Source organism: Scyliorhinus torazame, chromosome 7 (assembly GCF_047496885.1).
Source record: "Scyliorhinus torazame isolate Kashiwa2021f chromosome 7, sScyTor2.1, whole genome shotgun sequence".
Taxonomy (NCBI): domain Eukaryota; kingdom Metazoa; phylum Chordata; class Chondrichthyes; order Carcharhiniformes; family Scyliorhinidae; genus Scyliorhinus; species Scyliorhinus torazame.
In genome coordinates, this window is record NC_092713.1 from 306643139 (window position 1) to 306658054 (window position 14916).

The window sequence follows — 14916 nt, forward strand, 5'->3', positions numbered from 1 at the left end:
GACAGTGCAGCCCTCCCTCAGTACTGACCCTCTGACAGTGCGGCACTCCCTCAGTACTGACCTCCTGACAGTGCAACACTCCCTGAGTACTGACCCTCTGACAGTGCAGTACTCCCTCAGTACTGACCCTCTGACAGGGCAGCACTCCCTCAGTACTGATCCTGTGACAGTGCAGCACTCCCTCAGTACTGACCCTCTGACAGTGCGGCACTCCCTCAGTACTGACCCTGTGACAGTGCAGCACTCCCTCAGTACTGACTCTCTGACAGTGCAGCACTCCCTCAGTACTGACCCTCTGACAACGCAGCACTCCCTCAGTACCGACCCTCTGACAGTGCGGCACTCCCTCAGTACTGACCGTGTGACAGTGCAGCACTCCCTCAGTACTGACCCTCTGACAGTGCAGCACTCCCTCAGTACTGACCCTCTCACAGTGCGGCACTCCCTCAGTACTGACTCTCTGACAGTGCAGCACTCCCTCAGTACCGACCCTCTGACAGTGCGGCACTCCCTCAGTACTGACCCTCTGACAGTGCAGCACTCCCTCAGTACCGACCCTCTGACAGTGCAGCACTCCCTCAGTACTGACCCTCTGACAGTGCAGCACTCCCTCAGTACTGACCCTGTGACAGTGCCGCACTCCCTCAGTACTGACCCTCTGACAGTGCAGCACTCCCTCAGTACCGACCCTCTGACAGTGCGGCACTCCCTCAGTACTGACCCTCTGACAGTGCAGCACTCCCTCAGTACTGACCCTCTGACAGTGCAGCACTCCCTCAGTACTGACCCTGTGACAGTGCCGCACTCCCTCAGTACTGACCCTCTGACAGTGCAGCACTCCCTCAGTACTGACCCTGTGACAGTGCAGCACTCCCTCAGTACTGACCCTCTGACAGTGCAGCACTCCCTCAGTACTGACCCTCTGACAGTGCCGCACTCCCTCAGTACTGACCCTCAGACAGTGCGGCACTCCCTCAGTACTGACCCGCTGATAGTGCAGTGCTTCACAGAATATCAGAATGATCATGGCGTAAAAGAGGCCATTTCATAGAATCCCTACAGTTCAGAAGTCTGCACTGATGAAAGAGCACTCCACCCAAGCCCACTTCTTCACCCTATCCAATAGCCTCATAACTTAACCTGCCCAGCTTTGGATTGTGAGAGGAAACCGGAGCACCCGGAGGATACCCATGCAGACACGGGGAGAAAGTGCAAACTCCACACAGACAGTGACCAAGGCTGGAATCGAACCCGGGTCCAGGTGCGATGAGACAACGGTGCTAACCATTTGGTCCTTTGTGTCTGCCCAAATGAGCATCATGACTTAGTGCCATTCTCCTGCCTTTCCTCCACACCCTTGCACATTTTCTATATCCATATTAAGAAGTCTTACAACACCAGGTTAAAGTCCAACAAGTTTGTTTCGATTTCACTAGCTTTCGGAGCGCTGCTCCTTCCTCAGGTGAATGAAGAGGTATGTTCCAGAAACATATATATAGACAGATTCAAAGATGCCAGACAATGCTTGGAATGCGAGCATTAGCAGGTGATTAAATCTTTACAGATCCAGAGATGGGGCAACCCCAGATTAAAGAGGTGTGAATTGTGTCAAGCCAGGACAGTTGGTTGGATTTCGCAGGCCAGATGGTGGGGGATGAATGTAATGTGACATGAATCCCAGGTCCCGGTTGAGGCCGCACTCATGTGTGCGGAACTTGGCTATAAGTTTCTGCTCGGCGATTCTGCGTTGTCGCGCGTCCTGAAGGCCGCCTCGGAGAACGCTTACCCGGAGATCAGAGGCTGAATGCCCTTGACTGCTGAAGTGTTCCCCGACTGGAAGGGAACATTCTTGCCTGGTGATTGTCGCACGATGTCCGTTCATTCGTTGTCGCAGCGTCTGCATGGTCTCGCCAATGTACCTCGACTTGACGTGTATGCTCAAGCCGTCAAGAGTCGCGTCAATGCCAGATTCATCAGTCGCATTCACAAGACAGCCCCGAACGTCACCCAAGCACAAGGCAATGCCATCCGCGCTCTCAAGACCAACCGCAGCATCGTCATCAAACCAGCAGACAAAGGAGGGGCCACTGTCGTACTGAACAGAACGGACTACTGCAAAGAAGTATACCGACAACTGAACAACCAAGAACACTACAGACAGTTACCCGCAGATCTGACCAAGGAACACATACGCCAACTTAACAGACTGATCAAGACCTTGGATCCAGATCTTCAGAGCACCCTACGTGCTCTCATCCCACGTACTCCCCGCATTGGAGATCTCTACTGCCTACCGAAAATACACAAGGCCAACATACCAGGCCGTCCTATCGTTTCAGGCAATGGGACCCTGTGTGAGAACCTCTCTGGCTACATCGAGGGCATCTTGAAACCCATCGTACAAGGTACGCCCAGCTTCTGTTGCGACACGACGGACTTCTTACAGAAACTCAGCACCCATGGACCAGTTGAACCAGGAACATTCCTCGTCACAATGGACGTCTCGGCACTCTATACCAGCATCCCCCATGACGACGGCATTGCTGCAACAGCCTCAGTACTCAACACCGACAACTGCCAATCTCCAGACGCAATTCTGCAACTCATCCGCTTCATTCTGGATCACAACGTCTTCACCTTCGACAACAAGTTCTTCATCCAGACACACGGAACAGCCATGGGGACCAGATTCGCACCCCAATACGCCAACATCTTCATGCACAAGTTTGAACAAGACCTACTCACTGCACAGGACCTTCAACCGACGTTATACACCAGATACATCGATGACATTTTTTTCCTTTGGACCCACGGCGAAGAATCACTGAAACGACTACACAATGACATTAATATGTTCCATCCAACCATCAGACTCACCATGGACTACTCTCCAAAATCTGTTGCATTCTTGGACACACTCGTCTCCATCAAGGACGGTCACCTCAGCACTTTGCTTTACCGCAAACCCACGGATAACCTCACGATGCTCCGCTTCTCCAGCTTCCACCCTAAACACATTAAAGAAGCCATCCCCTATGGACAAGCTCTCCGTATACACAGGATCTGCTCAGACGAGGAGGAGCGTAACAGACATCTACAGACGTTGAAAGATGCCCTCGTACGAACGGGATATGGCGCTCGACTCATCGATCGACAGTTCCAACGCGCCACAGCAAAAAAACGCACCGACCTCCTCAGAAGACAAACATGGGACACAACCGACAGAATACCCTTCGTCGTCCAGTACTTTCTCGGAGCGGAGAAACTACGACATCTTCTTCACAGCCTTCAACACGTCATCGATGAAGATGAACATCTTGCCAAGGTCATCCCCACACCCCACTACTTGCCTTCGAACAACTGCGCAACCTCAAACAAACCATTGTTTGCAGCAAACTACCCAGCCTTCAGAACAGTGACCACGACACCACACAACCCTGCCATGGCAATCTCTGCAAGACGTGCCAGATCATCAACATGGATACCACCATTACACGTGAGAACACCACCCACCAGGTACGCAGTACATACTCGTGCGACTCGGCCAACGTTGTCTACCTCATACGCTGCAGGAAAGGATGTCCCGAAGCGTGGTACATTGGCGAGACCATGCAGACGCTGCGACAACGAATGAACGGACATCGCGCGACAATCGCCAGGCAGGAATGTTCCCTTCCAGTCGGGGAACACTTCAGCAGTCAAGGGCATTCAGCCTCTGATCTCCGGGTAAGCGTTCTCCAAGGCGGCCTTCAGGATGCGCGACAACGCAGAATCGCCAAGCAGAAGCTTATAGCCAAGTTCCGCACATATGAGTGCGGCCTCAACCGGGACCTGGGATTCATGTCGCATTACATTCATCCCCCACCATCTGGCCTGCGAAATCCTACCAACTGTCCTGTCTTGACACAATTCACACCTCTTTAACCTGGGGTTACCCCATCTCTGGATCTGTAAAGATTTAATCACCTGCTAATGCTCGCATTCCAAGCATTGTCTGGCATCTTTGAATCTGTCTATATATGTGTTTCTGGAACAGACCTCTTCATTCACCAGAGGAAGGAGCAGCGGTCCGAAAGCTAGTGAAATCGAAACAAACCTGTTGGACTTTAACCTGGTGTTGTAAAACTTCTTGCTGTGCTCACCCCAGTCCAACGCCGGCAGCTCCACATCATTATATCCATATTAACATCTAACGGCCACTTGAATGGCCTCGATTGATCCTGCCTCCACCGCTCTTCCAGGCCCACTGGTGGTGTGAAAAATATTTTTCTCACATCCCAGTTCCATCTTTTGGAATTCACTTTAATTCTGTGCCCTCGCATTCTTCGTCCTTTTACTTTGTAATTTTTTTCCCAATTACGGGGCAATTTAGCGTGGCCAATCCACCTCCCCTACACATCTTTGGGTTGTGGGGGTGAGACCCACCCAGACACGGGGAGAATGTGCAAACTCCACATGGACAGTGACCTGGAGCGGGAATCGAACTCGGGTCCGGGGCACCGTGAGGCAGTAGTGCTAACCACTGCGCCACCGCGCCGCATTTGATCCTTTTACGAGTGGGAACAGTTTCTCCCCGTCTATTCTGTCCAGTTCCCTCATGAATTTGATTTTTAAAAAAATCAATTTAGAGTACCCAAAAATTTTGTTCCAATTAAGGGGCAATTTAGCATGGCCAATCCATCTACCCTGCACATGAAATGAATGAAAATCGCTTGTCGTCACAAGTAGGCTTCAAATGAAGTTACTGTGAAAAGCCCCTAGTCGCCACATTCCGGCGCCTGTTCGGGGAGGCTGGTACGGGAATTGAACCGTGCTGCTGGCCTGCCTTGGTCTGCTTTCAAAGCCAGCGATTTAGCCCTGTGTGCTAAACCAGCACCGAACCACCACATCTTTGGGTCGAGGGGGTGAAACCCACGCAGACATGGGGAGAATGTGCAAACTCCACACGGACAGTGACCCGGGGCCGGGATCGAACCTGGTCCTCAGCACTGTAGGCAGCAGTGCTAACCACGTGTGTTCCCCCCCCCCCCTCATGATTTTGAGCACCTTTCGCAAATCTCCTCTCCGCCTTCCCCTCGCCAAGGAGAACACTCCGACCTCTCCAATCTATCCTCACAACTGAAGTTTCTCATCCCGGGAACCACCATTGTAAACGACGTCTGCGCTCTCTCCAACGTGTTCGCATCCTTCCTATAGTGTGGCGGCCAGAGAGGTGAGAGTGTCACCACTGAGGCGTGGCCAGGATTGCACACTCGAATGTGCATAAACTGAGCAATCATCCCTTCAATGTTCTTGAACATATCCGGCTTCCAAAAAATATTTTCCACTGCGTGCAAATTAAACATACAAACCGAGTTTTGTTTCTTGCAGCTGGTCCATACTGGCAGCGAATGGATCTTATTACAATAATACACAGTCTGTCCACACAGCTGATGGTGTGTTTTCAGCAATCAAACAGCTCCAGATGGGATTCTGTGCCCCACTGATATGAATGATTTTATTTAGACTATACATGCTTGGAGTTTATTTACAGCCTGCTGAGAGTCTTAATGGTGACACATAAACAGCGAAACAGTACGGGGGTGATTCTCCGGCCTCCCAGCCACCTGTTTCTCCGCCGAGCGTGCGGGCAGGATTCCCTGCTCCCGCCGATTTCCAGGTGAAGCCACCTCACGGCGTTGGCTGCACTTTAACAAAAGAAAACAGAGTCTCGTTTCGGGCGGGATTAGCGGGGTGCTTCTCGGAGCCTGCAGCGGCGAGAGCGAGCCTGTTGTCAAATGGGACTTTGGTCCTTTATTGGGCCTCTGCGCCTAGGCCGCACGTACCTCAGAGCTCAGCTCGCAATGCAGGAAAAGATCGAGGTGCCATTTCGAAATGCTGTCCCAATCTCCCAACCCTCTTAGCCAACCCAGTACAGCCTCCGATCCCCCCACCCCGCCATCTGACCTCTGAGGAGGTCTGGGAGCAACCCCCCTCCTCCCCCACTCGCTTCACCTCTTAAGGGCAGGGCACACCCGGGCCCGATCCCTGGCATGGGCAACCTGGCACCCGGAACCTTGGCACTGCCAACCTGGCACGCTGACGGTTATCCTGCCAGCCTGGCAGTGCCACCTGGGCACTCTAATGGTGCACGGGTGGCATGCTGGCATTGCCAAGGTGCCTGAGTGGCACCTGGGAGACCCCCCCCCTCCCCAGGTGTCATTATGCCTGGTCCACGTTTGTGTGGCGGTGCTAAACGGCGCCTTGGTGAAGTCTCTCAGGCGGGGGCTTTTGTTCTTGGGTCCAGGATAATTGGGCACCAACTAAATGAGCTGTGGCAGTCGGTATTAGGGGTATTACGGTACCCTGAATAATGCTGTAACACCATTGGTGTGGGAGGTACCTGAGACTGCTATTTTCATTGGTGAAGCCTGCCTGCTGGGCTCTGCCCAGTAAGGCGGAGTATAAGAGCCTGTGTCTCCCCAGCAGCTGCATTCTGTGCCTGCGCTGCTGGGGGAAACATCTAGTCCAATAAAGCCTTCAATTTCTCCAATCCCGTCTCAGGAGTTATTGATCGAGCATCATGAGCCTAATGTGTTTATGGGTTGATGATGTGTATCTGTGTTTATGGGAATTGGAGGTAACTCCCGCTAACCAGTCAAGTGTTGTGCAGCATCATTACACTAGTTTAGAGCTCTTGTGTGGCTCTTATGTTGGGGCATTCGGAGTGTTCTTTTAATGAACAGGTTTGTATTTGGGCCTGAACCCTCTGTCTGGATAAGTTTGTATTTTACAAATTCCTGAAGTCAAGAACCAACAGTGAGGGTAAAAGGGAGCGTGCACCTCGTACACCACCCAGGCTGTTCCAGGGTCCATGGTTGCTTGGAGCCTCTCCATCGTGAACTCCGGAGGCAGCCCCAGGCAAGGTTCCGACCTCTGCCCGCTACATTGTTCCAGACGTATTCTGGACCAGTGTGTTTTCCCAGCCGCATCCCGGAGAATCGAGCTTGCGGTGAAGATTCTGGTCGGCCTTCACCTGCCTCCCATTGACGGAATCCAATTCAGCTTTATGTTGGCCTCCAGTTGGATTCCCGATCCGCCATGATGGGCACCAGTGGAAGCTCCCACAGAAAATCCTGACAAATCCCCCGCCCCCCCCCCCCGTCATTGAACACACTGGCAGGGGCAGGGGACAATTCCACTCAATGAGTGGGTAGCCATCTTGCCTTAGAATCAGAAGGCTGTTTTAATGGGGGAAATGTGCTGACAATCTGTGCACAGCAAGATTCCACAAACAGCAATTATTGGATCATGGTGCAGAGTTGGCCAATCTGTTAGCCACTGGTGGCCGTTTGGGAGCCCAGATTACATTTCTTTTTTAAAATAAATTTAGAGTACCCAATTATTTTTTTTCCAATTAAGGGGCAATTTAGCGCGGCCAATCCACCTAACCTGCACATCTTTGGGTTGTGGGGGTGAAACGCACACAGACACGGGGAGAATGTGCAAACTCCACACGGACAGTGACCCAGGGCCGGGGATTCGAACCCGGGTCCTCGTCAGCGCCGTAGGCAGCAGTGATAACCACTGTGCCACGTGCCGCCCTCAGATTACATTTCCGATGAATAAATAAAAAATAAAGGGTTGACCCTGTCATTGGGTACGTGATTTCAATACTTATTCAAATAACCGCTTTGTGAATTGATTGCCCAGATTTCTTTCCTCTTCAAGAACTTTTTGAAGTTCCGAATAATGATAATAGTCAGAATAATAATCTTTATTAGTGTCACAAGTAGGCTTACATTAACACTGCAATGAAGTTACTGTGAGAAGCCCCTCGTCGCCACACTCCGGCGCCTGTTTGGGTACACGGATGGAGAATTCAGAATGTCCAATTCACCTAACAAGCACGTCTTTCGGGACGTGTGGGAGGAAACCGGAGCACCCGGAGGAAACCCACGTAGACACGGGGAGAACGTGCAGACTCCCAAGCCGGGAATCGAACCCGGGACCCTGCCGTTGTGAAGCAACAGTGCTAACCACTGTGCTACCGTGCATCTTCAAGCGCCCTTTCATCCCAGATTACAACAACCTGCTGGAGAGAAGAACATTTTCCCATGCCGCCTCAGGTTCTTCAGATAATTATGTTAAGTCTACGCCCCCCTCCTCGGTTTTCCTTCCCTCCTAATGCTGGAAACAGTTTCTCCTGAATGTTTTAAGTAACTACGCACATGAGAAGTTGTGGTCCCCCCAATAACGAAGCTTAGAGTGTAAACGGTAAAGAAGGCTTTAATAGACTAAGAACTATGCTAGAGCTGAGACATGTGCTAACTGCTGCACAGCCCACAAGGCAGCCCCTTATATATGGCTCACAGATGGGCGGAGCCAGAGGCGGAGTCCCCAGGGTTCCAAGCCCGGTCTTAAAGGGGACATCACCTTACATGTTGACAAGGCAGTAACCATTCATTACAGAAGTGTATTTACCTGCATCATGTGAGTGTGTGAGACGTCCTCTCGCTCTGTGCCACTGAGTAAGACTGCATCACTCATCAATGATTTGGCCAACATTGAGGCCTGGATTACTTTGTGCAATGATATTTGGACCTTATGACCCTAGGTCCTATGCGTCAAGGCAAGCATTGCCCAGACAAACTCTTGGCTTGTACTGGGGAAAAACGGGTTGCACAATGAGCCATTTGGATAAGACTGTTTGGTGCTGAGTTGTAAACAGTTGCACAATATTTATTGGCCCCATTCCCCGTTGGCAGTTCTTGCAGGTGATGTGTATTTGAGACATGAGCTCTCGTGTCCCGGGGCATTTAGATTAATGAGCAGCAGTGTGTGAGCGCAGTGGCTGGATAAACAAGCTCCCTTTTCACGTGTGCTCTTTGTGAGTGTGTGAAGATTTAAAGCTTTCACCCGCGGTGCTAAACAAGGGTGTTTCTCTGCTCTGTGCAAAAGTCTCCTTTTCTTTTTGGATTTCATCTGTTATTTTCCCCACCTCATTTGAAAGATGGTTCACAATGAATATCTCAGGCACCCGGGAGCGCAATTATCCTGATTTTCCTCCTCTAAGTCGCACATATACACACCATCCTGGCTTGGGAATATATCGCCCGTTCCTTCACCACTGCCTAGTTAGGAATCCTGGGTCTCCCTCCCTAACAGCACTGTGGGTGTACCTACACCACATGGCCGGCAAAGGTTCAAGGCAATTCACCACCTCCTTCTCAGGGGCAACATTGGAAAAGGCAATAAACACTGGGCTTGTCAGGAATGGCTACATCCCTCATAATGGGTTTTCAAAAAAAGAGTTTCTAAGGCGATCCCAGGAGCTGATATGAATTTTGCCCCGGCAACTGACAGCGCAACTAGTCTCGGGAAGTTGAGAAGGGAATGCAATGGAGCCTCCTTGGGGTTTTGAGTTGGCCCTCAGGTGGCAATGGAGAATTAGAATTCTAGTGACATCGAAACAAACCTGTTGGACTTTAGCCTGGTGTTGTAAGACTTCTTACTGTGCTCACCCCAGTCCAACGCCGGCATCTCCACATCATGGCTACAATAGAGTAGTCAGCATAGCTATCACTCAATCATTGGAACATGTGAATCTTTTCACTCAGTTTGGAACACTCCTGCAATCTCCTGACAGGTACAGGTATCCTAGCTGGACAAGCGGGAAGGTTTCTAACATCCTGCCATGGTAGTGAGCCCTTCTCAGCTGATCAAACTTCCAGCCCTATCCCTACCCATGCTTGAGTTGCCCCATAATACTCAATCTCTTCAGGTTTAAGTAGATGGGGTGCACCTTATTGGGTAAAGAGCACACAAGTCATACAGAGATGCTCCCAGACTAGATTTCTCAGTTACATTATCTGTGGAGCCTAATTGCCGACAGCTGATCAGTCATAGAATCATAGACTTTACAGTGTAGAAGGAGGCCATTCGGCCCATAGAGTCTGCACCGGCCCTTGGAGAGAGCACCCCGCTTAGGCTCACACCTCCACCCTATCCCCGTAACCCAGTAGCCCCACCCAACCTTTTTGGTCACAAAGGACAATTTAGCATGACCAATCCATGTAACCTGCACATCTTTGGACTGTGGGAGGAAACCGGAGCACCCAGAGGAAACCCACGCACACACGAGGAGAACATGCAGACTCCGCACAGACAGTGACCCAAGCCGGGAATCGAACCTGGGACCCTGGCGCTGCGAGGCAACTGTGCTAACCACTGTGCTATCGTGCTTGCCCCCGCATTGTGCCGTTCAATGAGGTCATGCCTGATTCGTATCTCAGCTCTATTTACCCGCTTTTGCTCAATATCCCTCGATACCCTTACCCCACAAAAATCTACACGCATCGCAGTCCTGAGAGTCCAATTAACCCCCCCCCAGAAATTACAGCCTTTTGGGGGAGAGAATTCCAGATTTCCACTTCACTCTGTGTGAAAAAAGTCCTTTCTAATTTCGCCCATGAGCAGCCCGGATCTAATTTTATGATGATATCCTTTAACACTGGACTCCACCACCAGAGAAATGGCTTCTCCCCATGAACTCCATCAAAATCCTTTGATTCTCTACGTCGCCCCTGTCTTCACCCTTTAATTTTCATTACTCAATGGAACACAAGCCAGGTATTGGGGCAGCACGGTAGCACAAGTGATTAGCACTGTGGCTTCACAGCGCCAGGGTCCCAGGTTCGATTCCCCGCTGGGTCACTGTCTGTGCGGAGTCTGCACGTTCTCCCCGTATGTGCGTGGGTTTCCTCCCACAGTCCAAAGACGTGCGGGTTAGGTGGATTGGCCATGATAAATTGCCCTTAGTGACCAAAACAAAGGTTAGGAGGGGTTACTGGGTTTGGGGGATAGGGTGGAAGTGAGGGCGTATGTGGGTCGGTGCAGACTCGATGGGCCGAATGGCCTCCTTCTGCACTGTATGTTCTCTGTAAACTATGTATTTTGTACCCTGTCAGCATAACTTTGCCCCTCAGTCTGTGGCAGCGCTGTGCTCCATCTGGCCTCTTGAGCATTTCTCATTTTAATAGGTCCAATATTAGTAGCCATGCCTGCAGCTGCCTGGGCCCTAACCTCGAAACTAAAGCTCTCACTTCTCTCATCCCCTCCTGCACGATCTTCGTTAAAACCTAGCTCCTTGACCCGGCCTCTGGTCACATGTCCCACTATTTCCTTTTGTGACTCAGTGTCAAATGTTTTTTTTAATTGAGAGTACCCAATTCATTTTTTCCAATGAAGGGGCAATTTAGTGTGTTCAATCCACCTAGCCTGCACATCTTTGGGTTGTGGGGCAAAACCCACCCAAACACGGGGAGAATGTGCAAACTCCACACGGTCAGTGACCCAGATCCGGGCTCGAACCTGGGACCTCGGCGCCGTGAGGCAGCAGTGCTAACCACTGCGCCACTGTGCTGCCCTGTCAAATATTATTTGATAACACCCCTATGAATTACCATAAGACCATAATTCCATAAGACGTAGGAACAGAAGTAGACCATTCAGCCCATCGAGTCTGCTCTGTCATTCAATGAGATCATGATCTGATGAGATAATCCTCAATTCCACTTTCCCACCTTATCCCCATAACCCTGGTTCTCTTACTGATTAAAAATCTGTCTCTCTCAGCCTTGAACATACTTTTAATTTAGAGTACCCAATTCTTTTTTTCCAATTAAGGGGCAATTTAGCGTGGCCAATTCACCTACCCTGCACATGTTTTTGGGTTGTGGGGGCGAGGCCCACGCAGACACGGGGAGAATGTGCAAACTCCACACGGACAGTGGCCCAGGGCCTGGATCGAACCCGGGTCCTCGACGGCGTGAGGTAACAGTGCTAACCACTGCGCCACCGCGCTGCCCTCGCCTTGAACATACGACGTGGTCTCTGGAGCTCGCTGTGGTGAAGAATTCCACAGATTCACCACCCTCTGAGAGAAGAAATTCCTCCTGATCTCTTTCTTAAATAGGTGACCCCTCACTCTGAGATTCTGCCCTCCGGTCCCAGACTCTCCCACAAGAGGGAACATCCTCTCAGCACCGACCCTGTCAAACCCCCTAAGATTCCGTGTTGTCTCAATAAGGTCACCTCTCATTCTTCTTTCGAATGAAGAATGTTTTACAGTCCCTTCCCAGCGTTCGCAGGTGTTCCGTTCCCGCGAAATCTCACGAAAGACGAAATCGCGAACGGTGAACTTGCGCAGAGATGGCGCATGCGCTGCGTGAGATTCCTATTTGGAAAAGATGGAGAAAAGGCGATAGTTTAACAGTCTAACAGTTTAACATGAGAGTCTGAATCGCGGGTGAGGGAATTTTTGGGGCCATGATTTAATGTACATACACATTCACAGGGGCAACTGAATTTGTGAAGAGAGGGGTTTGTGAATGACAAGGGTTGTCTGCATTTGATTAAAGTCTCGTATGAGGGCGGCACGGCAGCACAGTGGTTAGCACTGTTGCTTCACAGCTCCAGGGTCCCAGATTCGATTCCCGACTTGGGTCACTGTCTGTGCGGAGTCTGCACGTTCTCCCCGTGTCTGCGGCTCCGGTTTCCTCCTACAAGTCCCGAAAGACGTGCTGTTAGGTGAATTGGGCATTCTGAGTTCTCCCTCCGTGTACCCAAACAGGCGCCGGAATGTGGCGACTAGGGGATTTTCACAGTAACTTCATTGCAGTGTTAATGTAAACCCACTTGTGACAATAAAGATTATTGGGAGTTAGGACGTCTTGTGGCGCAGTGGCCCCTACCTCTGGACCACAAGATCGAGGTTCAAGGCCAACACCAGGACATGGGAGGAGTGTTCAACGTGGCTCAATGGGCTGATAATCAGCTCAGGAATCCTCCCACTTTTCCCCAAACAGCGCTTGAACAGATCCGCTAAAACAAAAATTGGGAGTTGTTGTTTTTGAATTGGTGTCATTCTGCTGATTCAATGCTCTTCCCTCTCCAAGGACAGTAGATCCTCCCTGAGGTGCGTGGCCCAGAACTGAACACAATACCTCTAGATTAGGTCTGATGGATGTCCTGCACATCTCAAGCCAAAATCTCGGAGGCTTGCAGGAGCTGGAGGAGATTAAGGAGCTGAGGCCGGGGACGGACACATTAACCAATCCATAGCAAGTTGCTTTCAAGAATCTGAGTTCATAAACTCTAAAGTTGGAGTGCGTCTAAAGATGAAAATAAAGCCCAAAATAAGTCCTTCAAAAGCAAATGTCACATTTATCTACCTTTTTCATTCATTTAAAAAATGTGGTGGGCCAATTGGCAGCGGAATGCACTCAAACACTGCATTGGAAACAATTCTACATCTGGTTTCGATTTTAAAGAAATCACGCGGTGATAAACAGGCTAAGAAATCATCTGCTGTTCTTTATTATTGTAGAAAAACCGTCCAGTTCATTCTAATTGGGAATTCAGTTAACAGTAAACAGTGACAGCAACTTCACAGCCAGTACTGGCGGAGGAGCCAGTGCGTCTACAGGAGCGAGTGTCGATGTGCACAAGCCAGTGTCTAAACAGCAGCCAATGTTTGTACACGGGCCACAGGAGACAGAAACTGAGTGCTGGAACACGAACAGGTGGATGGAGAGGAACCAATGTCAGCCAGTGAGACAGTGTTTGTAAAACATAGAACATAGAACTGTACAGCACAGTTCAGGCCCTTCGGCCCACGATGTTGTGCTGAACGAGTCTGACACTCCCAATCATTCTAGTGCACTCCATGTGCCTATCCAATAACCGCTTGAAAGTTCCTAAAGTAGCTGGGAGTGCGTTCCACGCCCCAACTACTCTCTGAGTAAAGAACCTACCTCTGACATCCTTCCTATATCTTCCACCAACCTTATAGTTATGCCCCCTTGTAACAGCTACATCCACCCGAGGAAAAAGTCGCTGAACGTCCACTCTATCTATCCCCCTCACCATCTTATACACCTCAATTAAGTCACCTCTCATCCTCCTTCGCTCAAATGAGAAAAGTCCTAGCTCACTCAACCTTTCCTCATAAGACCCACCCTCCAATCCAGTCAGCATCCTGGTAAATCTCCTTTGCACCCTTTCCAATGCTTCCACACCCTTCCTATAATGAGGTGACCAGAACTGCACACAATACTCCAAATGTGGTCTAATCAACGTCTTGTACAGTTGCAGCATAACCTCATGGCTCTTAAACCCAATCCCCCTGTTAATAAATGTAAAAGATCCTGTATCGATGCAAACACTCATATCGGTACATCAACCAATTCTGTAAATAAGGTAACTCTAGTCGAGGGGCCAGTGCTGGGGCAGGCACCGGTATCTGTACACAGCCCCTATCTGTAAAGGAGTCAATGTCAATAAGGAGCCAGTTGTTGAGCAGGGGATGGTATCGGAATGTGAGTGAATGTTGGTGCAGAAGCCAGTGTCCAGTAAAACAGTGAGTGCTGGTACAGGAGTCAGTGTTTTTTAGGAGCCAGTGCCAGTTCAAGACCAGTGTCCATACAGGAGACACTGTCAGTAAAGGAATCAATAGCCATTCAAGAGCCAGGGGCGAAATTCTCCCCCAACGGCGCGATGTCCGCCGACTGGCGCCAAAGACGGCGCCAATCAGACGGGGAGAGTCTCTTCCGCCTCCGCCATGGTGGAGGCCGTAGCGGAGGCGGAAGGGAAAGAGTGCCCCCACGGCACAGGAGACTTCGGCGGGGGCGGGGGCGGGACTCACGGCGGCCAACGGCCATTCTCCGACCCGGCGGGGAGAATGACGCACCAGAGTCCAAATAGGATCCAATGTTGGGAGAGAAGTCAACCCTCGTACAGAACCAAATGTCAATATAGGAAGCTCATACATTGAACCAGTGTTCATTCAGGAGCCATTGGCAGTGCAATAGCTACGTGTTGGTACTGGAACCAGTGCAGGAACCAGTGTATGGACCGGATCCAGTGTATGGACCA

The 14916-nt window shown here is 50.6% G+C and overlaps 1 long non-coding RNA gene across 1 annotated transcript in view; it reads left to right on the forward strand.

The window, feature by feature from the left end:
- The window catches only part of LOC140427495 (uncharacterized), a 34644-nt gene extending 21482 nt beyond the window's left edge, over nt 1-13162 (forward strand). Inside the window, exon 4 of the long non-coding RNA XR_011948522.1 lies at nt 12939-13162. This is a non-coding gene — a long non-coding RNA (uncharacterized lncRNA). The remainder of the gene's footprint in view (nt 1-12938) is intronic.
- Nucleotides 13163-14916: the final 1754 nt, after the last annotated feature.